The 13,425-nt window shown below is 46.2% G+C and overlaps 1 protein-coding gene across 1 annotated transcript in view; it reads right to left on the reverse strand.

Moving 5' to 3' along the window:
• The window catches only part of SPSB4 (splA/ryanodine receptor domain and SOCS box containing 4), a gene marked incomplete at its 5' end in the record, with an annotated part of 74,887 nt that overhangs the window by 60,713 nt on the left and 749 nt on the right, over nucleotides 1-13,425 (reverse strand). The window lies entirely within an intron of this gene.

The raw sequence follows: 13,425 nt of genomic DNA on the forward strand, positions 1-13,425 counted from the left end.
TAAGTAGTTAAGCAAAGCCCCACAGCTAATAAGGGCCTGAGCCAAGATTCAGCTTGGGCATCCCAAATGAACCATCTCCCTTTAGAGGGGCAAGCTCTTTCTTTGGGCCGATAAAAAGCATTAACTATGGACAACCTCTGAGGCAGAATTCTAGTTTTCAGGGAGGAGGACTCACCAACCAGAACCCAGCATGCTTGGCTGGGCCCTGGTTGTGGGTTGAGGTGAAGAGCTGAGCCCTGCAGCCCGTCCAGAACAGAGGCCTGTGCCCTCCCCACCCTGGCCTGAGTGCTGCTAGGCTTAGAATAACATCCCCTGAGACAGACCTAGAGGTAGGTGTTTTTCATTCTCTGCTCAGCCTGGCCATGACCTTCCACCCAAACAGTGGCACACGCCCAGCCAAAGTGCAAGTGGAGAGGGAAAGAACCCTGCAGCCACACAGCACAGGCAAGGATACCGTGGATTTCTTTCTCAACCCTCCTATTTTATTCTCACCTCCCATTTTCTTTCCTTTCTATGGTCAACCCATAGAAAGGAAAGACCCTTTAGCTCATGCCAACTCCATCTAGAGAGCTCTGGAAAATGTTTAATTTGGAGGAATACCAGAACACATAAAAATTCACCACACTAGACAGTTCTAGGATAGAAGAATAAAGTTATGCCTTTTCATATCCCAAATCACCCAAAATAAAAGAGAAAGAGAAACAAATGCAAATTCTATCTCTGGCAAAACTAGAACATATTTGTAACTGGAACCATGACTTATAAAGAGAGGCTGCCAAAAACAGTAAAGGACTGCCAAAAGCAGTGAAGATCAAACGGGGTGTGAGAAAGCACCTACAGAAGACACCTGTGGCTACAGATCTGGGATAGAGTTGGCAGATTTCTCTTAGCTGGCACTCCCTGAAGGAAAAAACCAATGACTCCTAATCGGCAACAGTGGGAATAGGGTATGTGGTCTGGCAGTGGGAGCTGCCTCTGACATCCAGGTCACCCAGGGACATGGACATGGACATAAGGCCACCTTCTGAGGATGGGGTGGGCTCTCCATGGGAAGGTGAGCGGGAGTCAAGGGGATAGAGGAGGAAAGAGGAAGCAGGGCTAATGAAGAAAACCACGGGCCTGCCTTCTTCACAGGGAGCAATGTGTTGGTGAGGCAGAGCCAGAGAAGGGCCTGAATTGGGGAAAGCCTACAGCGGTGGATCTCTGCTGTCTGGGTAGAAGCTAAAAGAAATCACTGCCACAGTCCTGTAAACAAAGTTACCATGAACCCGGGAGCCATCTGCTCTCCTAAAATACTTCCTGGCACCTCCTCTGCATGCACCCCCTGCAAAATGCTGATCTGAGAAGTTTCGCCTGTTTCAAAGAGGGACCAGCACACAAGATAGACAAAGATGCTAGCGGGGAAATAAAAGAGAAAAAGAACAGAAAAAATTATATATGGTAAACCAAGAAAACTCACCTAAAAAAAAACACCAAAACTGTCACAAAGCAGGTAAAAATTGTGACCAAATTTGTAAACTAATTTTGTGATCACTGATTTCAGAAGGGAGGAGACTTAGTATAGATTAAAAAAAAAAAGATTAATACATTTTACACAGTTATAAAGGCTCCCAAAGAACTAAAAATAAAATACAAACGTTCCAATTGTCAAAAGGAATACAACACAAAACAAAACTGACCATAGCATGAAAAGATTTTGTTTTAAGAAGCAGTAGAAGCAAAAAGACAAAGACATAAAATATGATGGGAAACTAAGACCAAAATACTAGCTATGCCAATGAATGGCTACAGAACACTACTAAAAAGAAAGAATTCTAAGATTGGAGAACAAGACAAAACCTTCAACAGTATGTTTCCCATAAGAGAAATCCCCCAAACAAAGTAATTAGACAATTTTAAAAAGAAAGAGCAAATATATACTAGGTAAATGCTACCTCAAACTAAACAGACACCATAACCTTAATATTAGGCAAGTAGAGCTGAATTCAAGGCAACGGATTTTAAATGAGATCAAGAAGAACACTTTACAATAATAAAGAATGATCCACAGATCTAACACACCCAATAACAGCACCAAAACTGAGAGCAAAAGCTCCAAGAAATATAAGGAAGAACAGATAGATACATCGTAGAGGAAAATAATTTTAATTCACTTCTTTCAGTTCATGATTCTTCAGTGGACCAAATTAGGTAAAGACATAGAAAAACCAAAATTGCATAATTAATAAGATAGTTTTAATTGATGCATATTTCCAAAAAAATAGTCCCATTAGGAATATTAGGCCACAATAAAAACTCAGCAAAAAAGCAGGAATAATAATCTGCTACATAGAAGGAAAACTAGATGTCAATCACAAAAGTATGGATCACAAAACCGTACCACTTGAACATTTTAAGAAAACTCTCTTTTAAACAACTTAGATCACGAAAGAAATCTATGTAAAAATTGAAGGCTATCTAGAAAATAAGAATAACAAAAACCATTCCATATAGTCAACCTGTGGTCCCACTAAAGTAGTGCTCAAAGGAAATCATGACTGTTATACTTATACTAGTAAATAAAAAAAGAATGAAGATACACAAATTAAGCATAATAAAATAGAAAAATAATAGAACTAATCAAAAAATCTGAGAGCTGATTCTTTGGGGAAAAAAATACCACAAAAACAAAACAAAACCAATAAAACATATAAACCATTAATTCAATCATTTAATCTATATTATATATTATATTGTTATTATATTATTATCTATTATATTTATCATGCTGATAGTATATACCCTTAATATGATGTAATGAAATAACACATTACCTCTATGGTTTTCTGCCTCTGAACCCTTAACTCCAGTCTAACCATGAGAAAAACATAGGTCAAATTCCAACAAAATTTCTAACCAGTGCTCCTCCAAACTGTTGAGGCCATTAAAGACAAGTTTGAGAAACTGTCACAGCCAAGAGGAGCCTAAGGAGACGTAACTACTAAATTTAATGTGGTCCCTGGATGGGATCCTGTAACAGAATAAAGACATTAGGTAAAAACGAAAGAAATCTGAATGAAGTATGGTCTTTAGTTAACAACAATAATCAACATTGTTTCATTAATTGTGATAATGTACCATACTAATGTAAGATGTTATAATATGTAGGGGAAACTGGGCGTGAGTATATGGAACTCTGTACTATCTGCTTAGTTTTTCCATAAATCTAAAATTATTCTAAAAAATAAAGTCTATTAATTAAAAAACATTGTCAATTTCTAAATTTTAGAACATAGAAAAAAATGTACAAAAACTAAATATCACCTTCTATCTCATTAACTAGATATAAGCATTGTTAGCATTTGGATGTATTTTTTTTTTGTCTATAAAATATTAGTGAATTTTCTTTTTAAAAATTGGCATCATGGGCCTTTATTCAGGTTATCTCACCTATAATTTAATAATTAACATTTTCACATAGTACTAAATACACTTTAAATGCATGGCTTCAATGACTAAATAAAAAATAAGCCATAAAAATCATTTAATCTAATCATTTAAAAGAGAAGGGCAGAAGATACAAATATGTAAAATAAGAAATTAAAACGGGAAATAATCAAATGGCATAGCAAAAAACACAAAAAAAGTTAGACCTGTTATAACAGTTATGAGGAGCTATGTGCGACACACATCATAAATAAATATGACAAACTCCTACCAATGAGTAAGAAAAGACTAACCCAAATATAAAATGTGACAGGCTACAACAGTTCACACAAAATGAAAACCAAACAGCTCCTTTGAAAAGATGCTCTATCTACCAAATATTAGGTTGGTGCAGAAGTAATTGTGGTTTTTGCAATTATTTTTAGCGTTTTAAACCGCAATTACTTTTGCACCAACCTAATACATACTAAAAGAGAAACAAGTTCGAATTGCCATTGTGGTATACCAGATTAGTGAGTATCAAAAAGTTGGATAACACCTTCTTGGCAAAGCAGACAGGCTCATACACTGCAAACTGAAGGTAAAATGGTGTAACCTCAGCATATACCTTTGACCTAGCAAGTCCACTTCCAGTAGTTATTCAGAGAGGCTCTCAAATGTGCAAAACGACATATATATGTGTACCAGTAATATGTATTATGTGTGTATTATATAATATGTAAAGCATGGATATGTAAATTATTATATATATTGCATACATAGATATGTAGCTTTGTTTGTAATAGAAAAATATTGGGAGACACCAAAACTAAAGACAGAATAAAAATTTTTTTTGTTAGAAGTTCTGCTTTTATTGCATTGAAGACTGTCAATAAGACTATAAATGATGGTAAATCCATATAATGGAATGCGATGCAGCTGGAGAAAAGAATGTACTAATGTAGAAGATCTAACAGATAGATGAGGTCAAACAAACAAGGTACTATGTATAGTATGCTACCATTACTGTGGAAGGAGAAGGAGGGGAGGAGGGAAAGAAAGGAGGAAGGGGGTGAAGTATTTAACCCAAAGGGTTTCACTCAGCCCTTGAGCCTCAACCAGATTATGAGAAATGCAAGATAACATGTGAGAGGTGCAGGGCACATAGTGTAGATTTAATCGTTAGAACCGACACCCTCACCTAGGGCCCTCTCTGGAAGCTTGTACAGACTGTCCAAGGGTGCCTGACTTGGAGGCCAGGAGTGTTGGAATCTGCCACGTTTTTAATTCACTTCAAGTCACCTTATGCTCCCGTTCTAACAGACGAGGAAACTAGACAAACGAGACTCCAAGAGGACAAAGTCACATATCTAAACGACGGCAGGGCTGGTCCCACCCTGAGTAGCCTAAACCCAAAGTCCCCATTGCATCCACTCCCCTCTGCTTTCTCCATAACCAACCTTAATTAAATATTTGCACTCACTCTGTGCCAGGGGGGCATGACAACTGCTTCACAGGAACTATGAGGCATGTGCCCTTTATTCAAAAGAGGAAACAGGTTCCCAGGGAGAAGTTCCCAGTAGGTGGCAGAGCTGGAGGGGCCCCAGGGCCACAGGAAGACAAGCCTATGCTCTCCCATCTTCCTCTACCCTGTTTGGAACAGGGCCTTTTCATGGCACTGACTGTAATCAGCTCTGTATGGCCCACTCAGGACATTTCTAAGGGACATGTCCACAACCATGCCAATTTTGTTGTTGTCATTGTTGTGGAAGAGACACCGTTAAGGTGTTTGAAAGCAACAGCCAAGCAGCAGCCCCGGAGGAGACCCATGCTGGGTCACTGAGGGCAAGGTACTCTCCCTCTTGGCTGTAGTCTTGAGGCCTCAAGGCTTCTCCCCTCTCAGTGGCTGGCAGGGATCCAGAAGGCTGCAAACAGTGGGGGCAGGGCAAGGTGGACATAGAACAGACAGCCCCTTTGCTGCTTCCCCACAAGATGGGGCCAAGAGTGCAGTGCTCATGTCCACTAACGGCCATCCACTGAGGACAACTAGTGACAGCGCTATATAAGGAAAGGGTAGGGTTTGAATTCCTGCCGGTCTGGTCCATTGGGCCCTGGGCAAGGACTTAACCTCTCTGAGACTCATCTGAAAAGTGCTGCTAACTATGAGCTAAACTTGCCTGCCTTGGCGAGGATCGGAGTAGACATCTGTAAAGTCTGGAACGGCAGGGCACCCAGGAGGCACCCGGGGAATGTTAGGTGCTCCTTTAAACAGTGTATGTCCTCCAACATTGCCATTTCTCCACCTGCATCCTAACGAAACAGCCATGGGTGTGCACGAGGATTCAGCTATCGAAGCGAAGGGCACTGTGGTTCATAGCAGCAAAGGATGGAGATCAATGTAAATGCTCAACAGTAGAGGAAAGAGTCTTATTCAGTGGGTCTCCCACTTCTAGCCCAGACCCGGGCCTATAGGGAGGGCTCCAGTCTGACCTTCCGTGCCCCGCACCCAGCTGGGACTCACTGCCTCTGTAGTACTCGCCCTGGAGGAGCTCCAGCTCCTACAATCTCCTGCGACTGGTGACTGAACTACCAAATGAATAAAAACAGGGCTAAGTAATTTGGTTTTAGTCCCATGGACCTTGTCCAGGGCAACAGCCAAGGTCAGAATCGAGAAACAGAATGACCAGCTGAAGGCAGGGCCAAGGCGAGAGCTGGCAGACAGGAAGTTAAAAATGCAGAGTCCCAACACCAAACTAGCGTCACAGGTCAAACTTCAGGTCTTTGTCCAGCTGGGTGGGGCCCCCTCTGTCCTTTCTCACCTTGTCAATCCTGCCTGAGAGCTCCACCTCCTCCAGGAAAGCTGCCCTGCTCCACCAAGCCTCTAGGTGCCTGCCCCACACCTCTGTCCATCCGAGTCAGCCAGGACTTTCTGGTCCTGCTCATCTGCTTGTTTCACCCTTGAGCGTCATTCCTCCGATGACAAGAAGTTTTCATCTGGGCTTCCTTGTGTGCCCCATGCACAGACACAGGCGCAGTGCTTCGAAGATAGGGCAGAGTACACATCAAGGTGTGGAGAAGAGACGCTGGCTTCAGGAAGATTTCATTTTTGGCCAGGGCTGGAATCAGGAAGTGGCAACACGGGACCTAGTTCTGCCATAACATGGTCACTACCTCTGAGCAGCTGACACTTGTCTGTATCCAGTCTGCCCCTTTGTTAGATACCGCTGTGCACCCTTCCTGCTTCTAGTCCTCATTTACGTGTTCAACAAATATTAGTAGTAAATGCCTTCCATGTGCCAGGCTCTGTGCTGCTAAGAGCTAGGGACACAGTGGTGGCCAAGTCAGGCTCAATCCCTGTCATCTCTCTCCAGCCAGAGGCAGTGGGCGCTTGTCACATTTCTCTCTTTGTCTCCACCACAGCCTGTGGCACTGGGCCAGTGACACCAGAGAGACAAGAGAGTCTAACTTCCTGGTCTCAGCCCAGCAAGCAGAAGGCATACTGAGCAATGCCTAAGTGCGGGCACCCCCCACAAACCAAACGCAGTGTCTCAGGCCATGCTTGGATGGGGGTGCTTAATGACATTATCTGGAAGGATCGCCCCAGGACTTCAATGATGGCCGAGCAAGAAAACAAAAACTCAAATTGCCACCTGCCCTTCCTAGGACCCTGGCAGGTATCACAGTCGACAGGGAAATGAGGAGACGGGAAGCGTTGATGTCACCCTGCCTAAGGACCCTCAGCGGTTTGCAAAATGTGAGTCTCCAGGACCCGAAATCCCATTCTCAGAGGTCTGGCTGGCTGGACTTACCCAGGACAGGGTTTGCCCCATGACCTGACTGCCGCAGGAATTGGTAATGATGGGGTGAAATGCCCTCTGCCCAGCGTGGCCTTTGGCTTCAGACTTGCCAGGATAGTGGGTGGATGTGGATTTCATTCTTGCATTTAAGCAGCAGTCATGACAGCTCCCTGGGACCTGAGGCCACAGGAAAGTCTAAGACCCAATCACTTCCCCGAGGGAGAGCTCACACAAAGGGGTCAGACCCAGTGGTAGGCCTGAGTCATCACAAGGACTGTAAAAAGCAGTGCAGTTTGATACCACTTGAATTCCGTTAGTAGACCGTACACTGCTTTCAACTACATACTACAGCACTTGTAAAACGCACGTCTGATCTAATCACGCTCTCTGATTAAGATCCTTCACAGTCTCTCCATGGCTTTCAGGATCGAGTGCAGACTCCAAACCCTAACCCTCCCAAAATGCTCCACCGTTCTTCCCTGGCCCATCTTCCTCCATGAACACCTTCACTGCCTCTTCACCAACCTGCCTGAATTTCCCACAGGTACACCTAGGCCCCACACCCATGTCCTGACATGTTGCTGCTGTGGTCCCTTCCCTCTCCCTGCACAGCCTCCCCATGAACACATCCGGGTAATTCATTCGCCTCAGGTATCAACGCCTCTGGGGGCTCTCCACTCCCTCCCCCTGCTGCCAGAGGTCCTGTGCCCATCTCCACCACAGACTTATCCCAAGGGGCCATGACACCTTCTTAGCTGTCTCCCTCCCTCCAGACAAAAAGAGCACGGCTGAGTCTCCTTACTGGAGTCCCCAGGACTCTGCACGGTTCTGGTTCAGAGAAAGTGATGGGTGAACATCTACGTATGATGAGCAAACAAATAACAGCAACCTGCTGCCTTAGAAATCACCTCACTGAAGCAGGCACTGGGAGCGCGGTCCGCATTCCTCAGTTTTCATCTCTGTACAATTTGTACAGAAACAATGATACCTACGTAAACCTGGTTCGACTGGTAAGTTTTTAAGATTTTCTTGTACAGATATTAAGTAGAGAGGCTGTTGTATTAAAAGATGCTCATTGAGAATGAACCTGCCAATGATGAATGAGCTGAAGAACGCCCCTCCCCCAGGTTTTATTCATAGGCGTCCATTAGCTTTTCCTGTTATACACATGCATGGAGCTCATGCTACAATGGGCTGGGCAAGCCCTGCCTTCCCAAGAGCTCACAAAGAGAGCCATCTGTCCACTTCCAGGTGGAACCGTCTCCAGGCTGTCTTCCTGGAGCGTGAATCAATGAGGCTTCCCTGAGCCTCTCCTTCTTGCGGGGTTTCCATGGGAATCCTCCCATGCATGACTGAGCCAGGAGCCCCCACGGCGGAAGCTCAGGCTGTCAGCCAGCAAAAAGAACAAGCAAGGGATGGGATGAAGGAGGTTTGCTGGCCAGTGACCAGGCCAGCATGCTCTGCAAGGTCGTTTGAAAGAGACACACCTTCCTGGCAGGCTTGGTCAATGTTGCAGCTGCCCCAGAGGGCTGCCCCAGGCACATGTGGGTTGTTCTGCAAGACAGCTGGCCTCTGTGAGTCCCCGCATGACTCAGGCTGGAACAGAGCTGGAGGAGAGGGGTAGGGAAGGGTGCTGCATAATGGGACCCTCTTGGGAAGACTCCTGTGAAGAAAACACAATAATCTTCATATCCAGGCCCTCATTTCTCTCCCAAGCTGAACTCTGCCCAGTTGGTATGTAACTGGTTGTCTAAAAAAATCAGTCTGCTTACAAGGAAAGCAAACCTATTCATGCCTCAGACTTGATCTGGGATATCATAGAGGGGACCTGCTGGGATTTCTCTGAAGGTCCCTCTGTTAAGCCTGAGGGGTTTCTGGGGTCATATTGGAGATGGTAGAAGGAGACTAGAAAGGAAGAGGGGATGGTGAGGAAGCAGGGAGACAGGGAGACCCAGAGAGAAAGGAGAGAGGCAGTGCCAGGTGGGAGGGAGCTACTCGGCCCCAGAAATCTGACTTGCATATCTTATAGTGTGTGGCTGACAGGTGAGAGGTCTCTGTCGCCCAACTAATTGGATTAGGCCTCACTATTTTTTCTGAAGAAGGCAGAACTCCAGGTTCACCACAAATGATATTTCACAGAATTAAAAGCCAAGTGGGTAACTGTGGAGCAGCTCTGGGCCTCTCCCTCTGCTCCTACTAGCGCATGAAGATATAGGGCTCACAGCAGCTTCCGGCCACCTGCTGGCTCCAGGGTCTACCTTGCCACCGCATAAGTGTGGTGTCCCTTAGGTCACATCTACTTCTGCTCCTGTGTCTCTCTCTTTCTCTCGATGTATCTTCTCTTATGACTGACATTTCCAGCCTTTGCAGGTTCCCCCAAACTGAGTCTCCAGCTCTGCATTCTCTCCTCCGCACCAGACCCATCTACCTGGAAGCCTCTGGCCATCCCACACAAGGGCTCCTCCAAATAACCTTGTAAGCCAACTGGTCTCTTTCCGCCCTAAGCCTCTCCCTATGGGCATAACCAGCTTCTCCAGATGTCAGACATTGAGGGACCCACTGGCATCTCAGAATTCATACACCCAGGGCAGAACTCAGCCTCTTCCCTCTCTAGCATACCAGGTTCCTCTCTGCACACCCCACTTCTCATCTCTCAGTCTCCCTCATTTAATGTCTTCGACTTCCCTTGCCTGGATTACTGCAATGGTCTCCTAATGGGGCTCCCTGACTCTAGTCTGTGCCCCCCAACCCACCTTCCATGCTGCCAAGGGGTAAATCTGACCAAACTGCCTAGCCATCTTCTCTTTCAACTCTCCAAGTGGCTTCTCCAGGAAGAAGTTGCACCCCTTAGCACACAAGCGTCTTCAAGACCTGCTGTGGCTTATTTCTCCCACGCCCAGTCTCCCAGCATGGCCCACTACAAACCAGTCCCATCAGACTCTTTCTGGCACCACATACCTCGGTGTCTTGGGAGACTTCCCACCTTCCCTTGTCTGGCTGACACTCATTCATCCCTACCCGACCCCCAAGAAGGCCAGGCAGACTCTGTGGCTGCCCTCCTTTCTCCTGCACCCTCCCCTTTCTTGTTGTGGATGCCCTTATTTTTATTGTTGATTCTGGTGTCTGTCTTCCTCACCACCTGTTGCATTTCTTGCTGGTGAGGCCATAGCCCCACTTAGGCTTTACCTCCTACCAGCACCCAGCCAGCATCTGCTACCTCTGGCTGCATTAGAAAGCACTTGTTGGATTGAAGAACAAATAGGTACTCTAAAACTCTTATATGGTTTGCATTTTTAACAAGAGACTTTTTTTTCATAATTAAAATGCACATTTTAAATGGGGATTAAGTTCTAAATTCAGTATGTGAAGTGAAAATCACATGCAATGAACCCTACCCTGAATGTCCTTCTGAAGGTCCACAAGATTCATGATATGTGAGGTGGGTTCGCCATCCTCTTCCCAGAGGGTTCAGCGCAGACAACAGTTTTCCTACAGCCTCAGAACAGATCCCTCTTTCTTAAGATGAGCAGCCGCAGATAAACCAATTGACTTATTTAGGGACCATGTTTTATTAAAAATATGTTGTTGTTTTACTTATTTTACACTGTTGATCTTTTGGACCAAGTATGTATGATTACGTTCACATAAGTTAAGTGTACACATTTATGTACTCATTTTTTAAGAAATGCCTATGAGGCATAGACTTCTGGTAACTCTGCTCCAGCTCCCATCCCCCCACCCCCTGATTTTCCACATGGAGTAGTCTGTTCTAGCTGGGGGGTGGGGTGCTGTCCAAGACCCTTCATTCCTGTACCAACACAGAAGGGACCTTTTAAGAGCCTGGCTATGTGACCACAGGCCACCCAACTCAGGGAAAACTAAGTAGGTCCTGTCCTGTATGGTGAGTTATACTGGGTTTTCCCAATGGGGTGAGAATCTGCAGTGGCCCAGGCCTTGGCCACTTCCTAGGATAGAAGTAAAGCTCCCCCAAGGGCAAGCCTGCCTAAACAAGGAAAAGGAGCCAGTCTTAAAAGCCAGGGGGAAAGTAGTCTAGGCAGGGAGAACAGGAAATGAAAAACTCCTTGGAGTATTGGAACAAAACCAAAAAAGCCAGGGGGTAATGAGAGAGAAAAATGGTAAGAAAGAGGTGGAAGGGGCAGTAATCAGACCTGGATGGCTCTGGGGGCATCTAGATTTTACTCCACGGCACCCTGGAGAAGGTTCTAAGATAGGGCCCTATTGATCTATTTAGATTTTTAAAGGATGTTTCTCATAAATGGTTGATACTATTTGCTAATATGATATGTGAAAAATTGTATCTTATAGTTTCAGCTTGCATTTTTCTTATTGAGTGAGGCAGAGCATCTTGTCATATGCTTACGTGTTATTTCCATTTCATTTTGTGTGTAACTGTTTATGTCTTTGTTTTGGGGTCTTTGCTTGCTGACTTGAGGAACCTTTTACACCTTAAAGAGATGAGCCTTTTGTGATAGGAGTGGCAGTTCTCTCCCCGGTTTGTCTTTTGACTGTTTATGGTGATTTCATTTCCCTGTAGAACTTATTTTTATATAATTGAATTTATCAGTCTTTGAAATAAAATATAGAAATACAAACTGGAGAGATATTTGAGTGGAATGGCTGGCAAGTTGAATTTTGTTTGTTGTTTGCCAAAGCTAGCTTAAATGACTTTTATTACTTTTTTTAAAGGAAGTTAAAAAAAATGGAATTAATCAGAGGGTATGTGTCTCAGAGGACACTGCCACTGGGTAAAGCATGTGTATATCATGCTACTGACACATTGTCTTTCTACAAACTCCATTAATCAGCAGCGCTTAAAATAAATGAAGGGTTTGGGGGATGAGGCGGGATTCTCTCTTAGCCCCAGTAACAGAAGCTGCAGGATTTGGTTGGAGGTAGAGGCCCCAGGTGGGAAATGAGAGTGCACTGACTGATCTCTCTCCTTCCTTCGGTTCAGGGTGCAGTGACTGGAGGGCAGAAGGTGGGCAGATCCTGAATTTTCCTTTTAACAGCAGTTACCCGACTCAGGCATAACATCTTCCTGATTTAAGCGCATCAGATTGCGGGGGTGAGGGGTGGCGGGCTTGGAGGGGGGGGTGGCAGAACGCGGGTGGGAGGATGGGGGCTCAGATTCCTAGAAAGGAGAGAACTCCGACTTTCAACCCCGACCTCCCGCAGGAGGAGGAAACTGAGCTGGGAGAGGTCAGAGTACTTGTCCAAGGTCACACCGCGGGCGGATGGTGGAGGCGGAATTTGAACTCAAGCCTGACTTGAGAGCCGAGAGCCCTCCACCTCCTGGTGACAGCGGTTCAGAAGTGCCCTCCTCTCCCTTCCAGTCTGCGATAGCCCACACTGGGCCATCCGGGAGGCAGGGGCAGCCACTGGCCCCCTTCTCCCCTCGGCTTCTCCAGCCAGGGAGAGCTTCTGGGCTTGGCGTTCCCTTCTGGCTCGGAGCCCGTGGCGCGTCCCGCACTACCCGGACGTACACATTTGCCGCGCTCCAGGCTCTGGCCTCCTCCCTCCTTCTCAGACCCCAACCCCCAACGCCCTGTCAGTGACTCGCGGAGCCCACGACCCCTCCCTTCCCGAGCACCGCCAAGTTTGTCTCCAAGCAAGGCCAGGAACTGCCCCCGCCCCCGAGCAGCGCTGGGGCCCAGCGACCAGCCACCCTATCCAGCGTCAAGAATAAACGATAGCAAGAGCCACCACTTCACCAGCGCCTACTGCGTGCCCGGCGCTTGACGTCCACAGCTCCGAATCCCCTCTTAACCGACGAACATCCCCTCCCCCCGCCACGAACTTATGGTCCTTATTACATAGCCCAGGGAGCTGCTGCAGCTCGGGAAAGTTGATGGCACGCTTGAGCTCACACAGCTGATAATAATGATAGCTAACATTTGACTGAGAGCTTCCATGTACGTTACAAGCACCACCCCGCAGATCCTACCAGTACCCCTAAAATCGGGTACCATTATCATCCCCATCCTACGGGTAAGGAAACCGAGGTTTGGCGACTTGCCCAAGGTCACCTAGCCTGTGAGTAACGGATCTTGGACCCAAATCCAAGGAGAGTGACGGGGCGGGGGTAGGGGGACAGGTTTTTTGTACTGTCTCCATTACGCAGAGAAGCAGCGGGCTTCGAACCTGCGGCTCCAGGGGCCGGCCCCAAACGCCCCACGGCTGCGCGCAAAGCAACCAGCTCCGA

Source organism: Rhinolophus hipposideros (assembly GCF_964194185.1).
Source record: "Rhinolophus hipposideros genome assembly, chromosome: 14".
NCBI classification, from domain to species: domain Eukaryota; kingdom Metazoa; phylum Chordata; class Mammalia; order Chiroptera; family Rhinolophidae; genus Rhinolophus; species Rhinolophus hipposideros.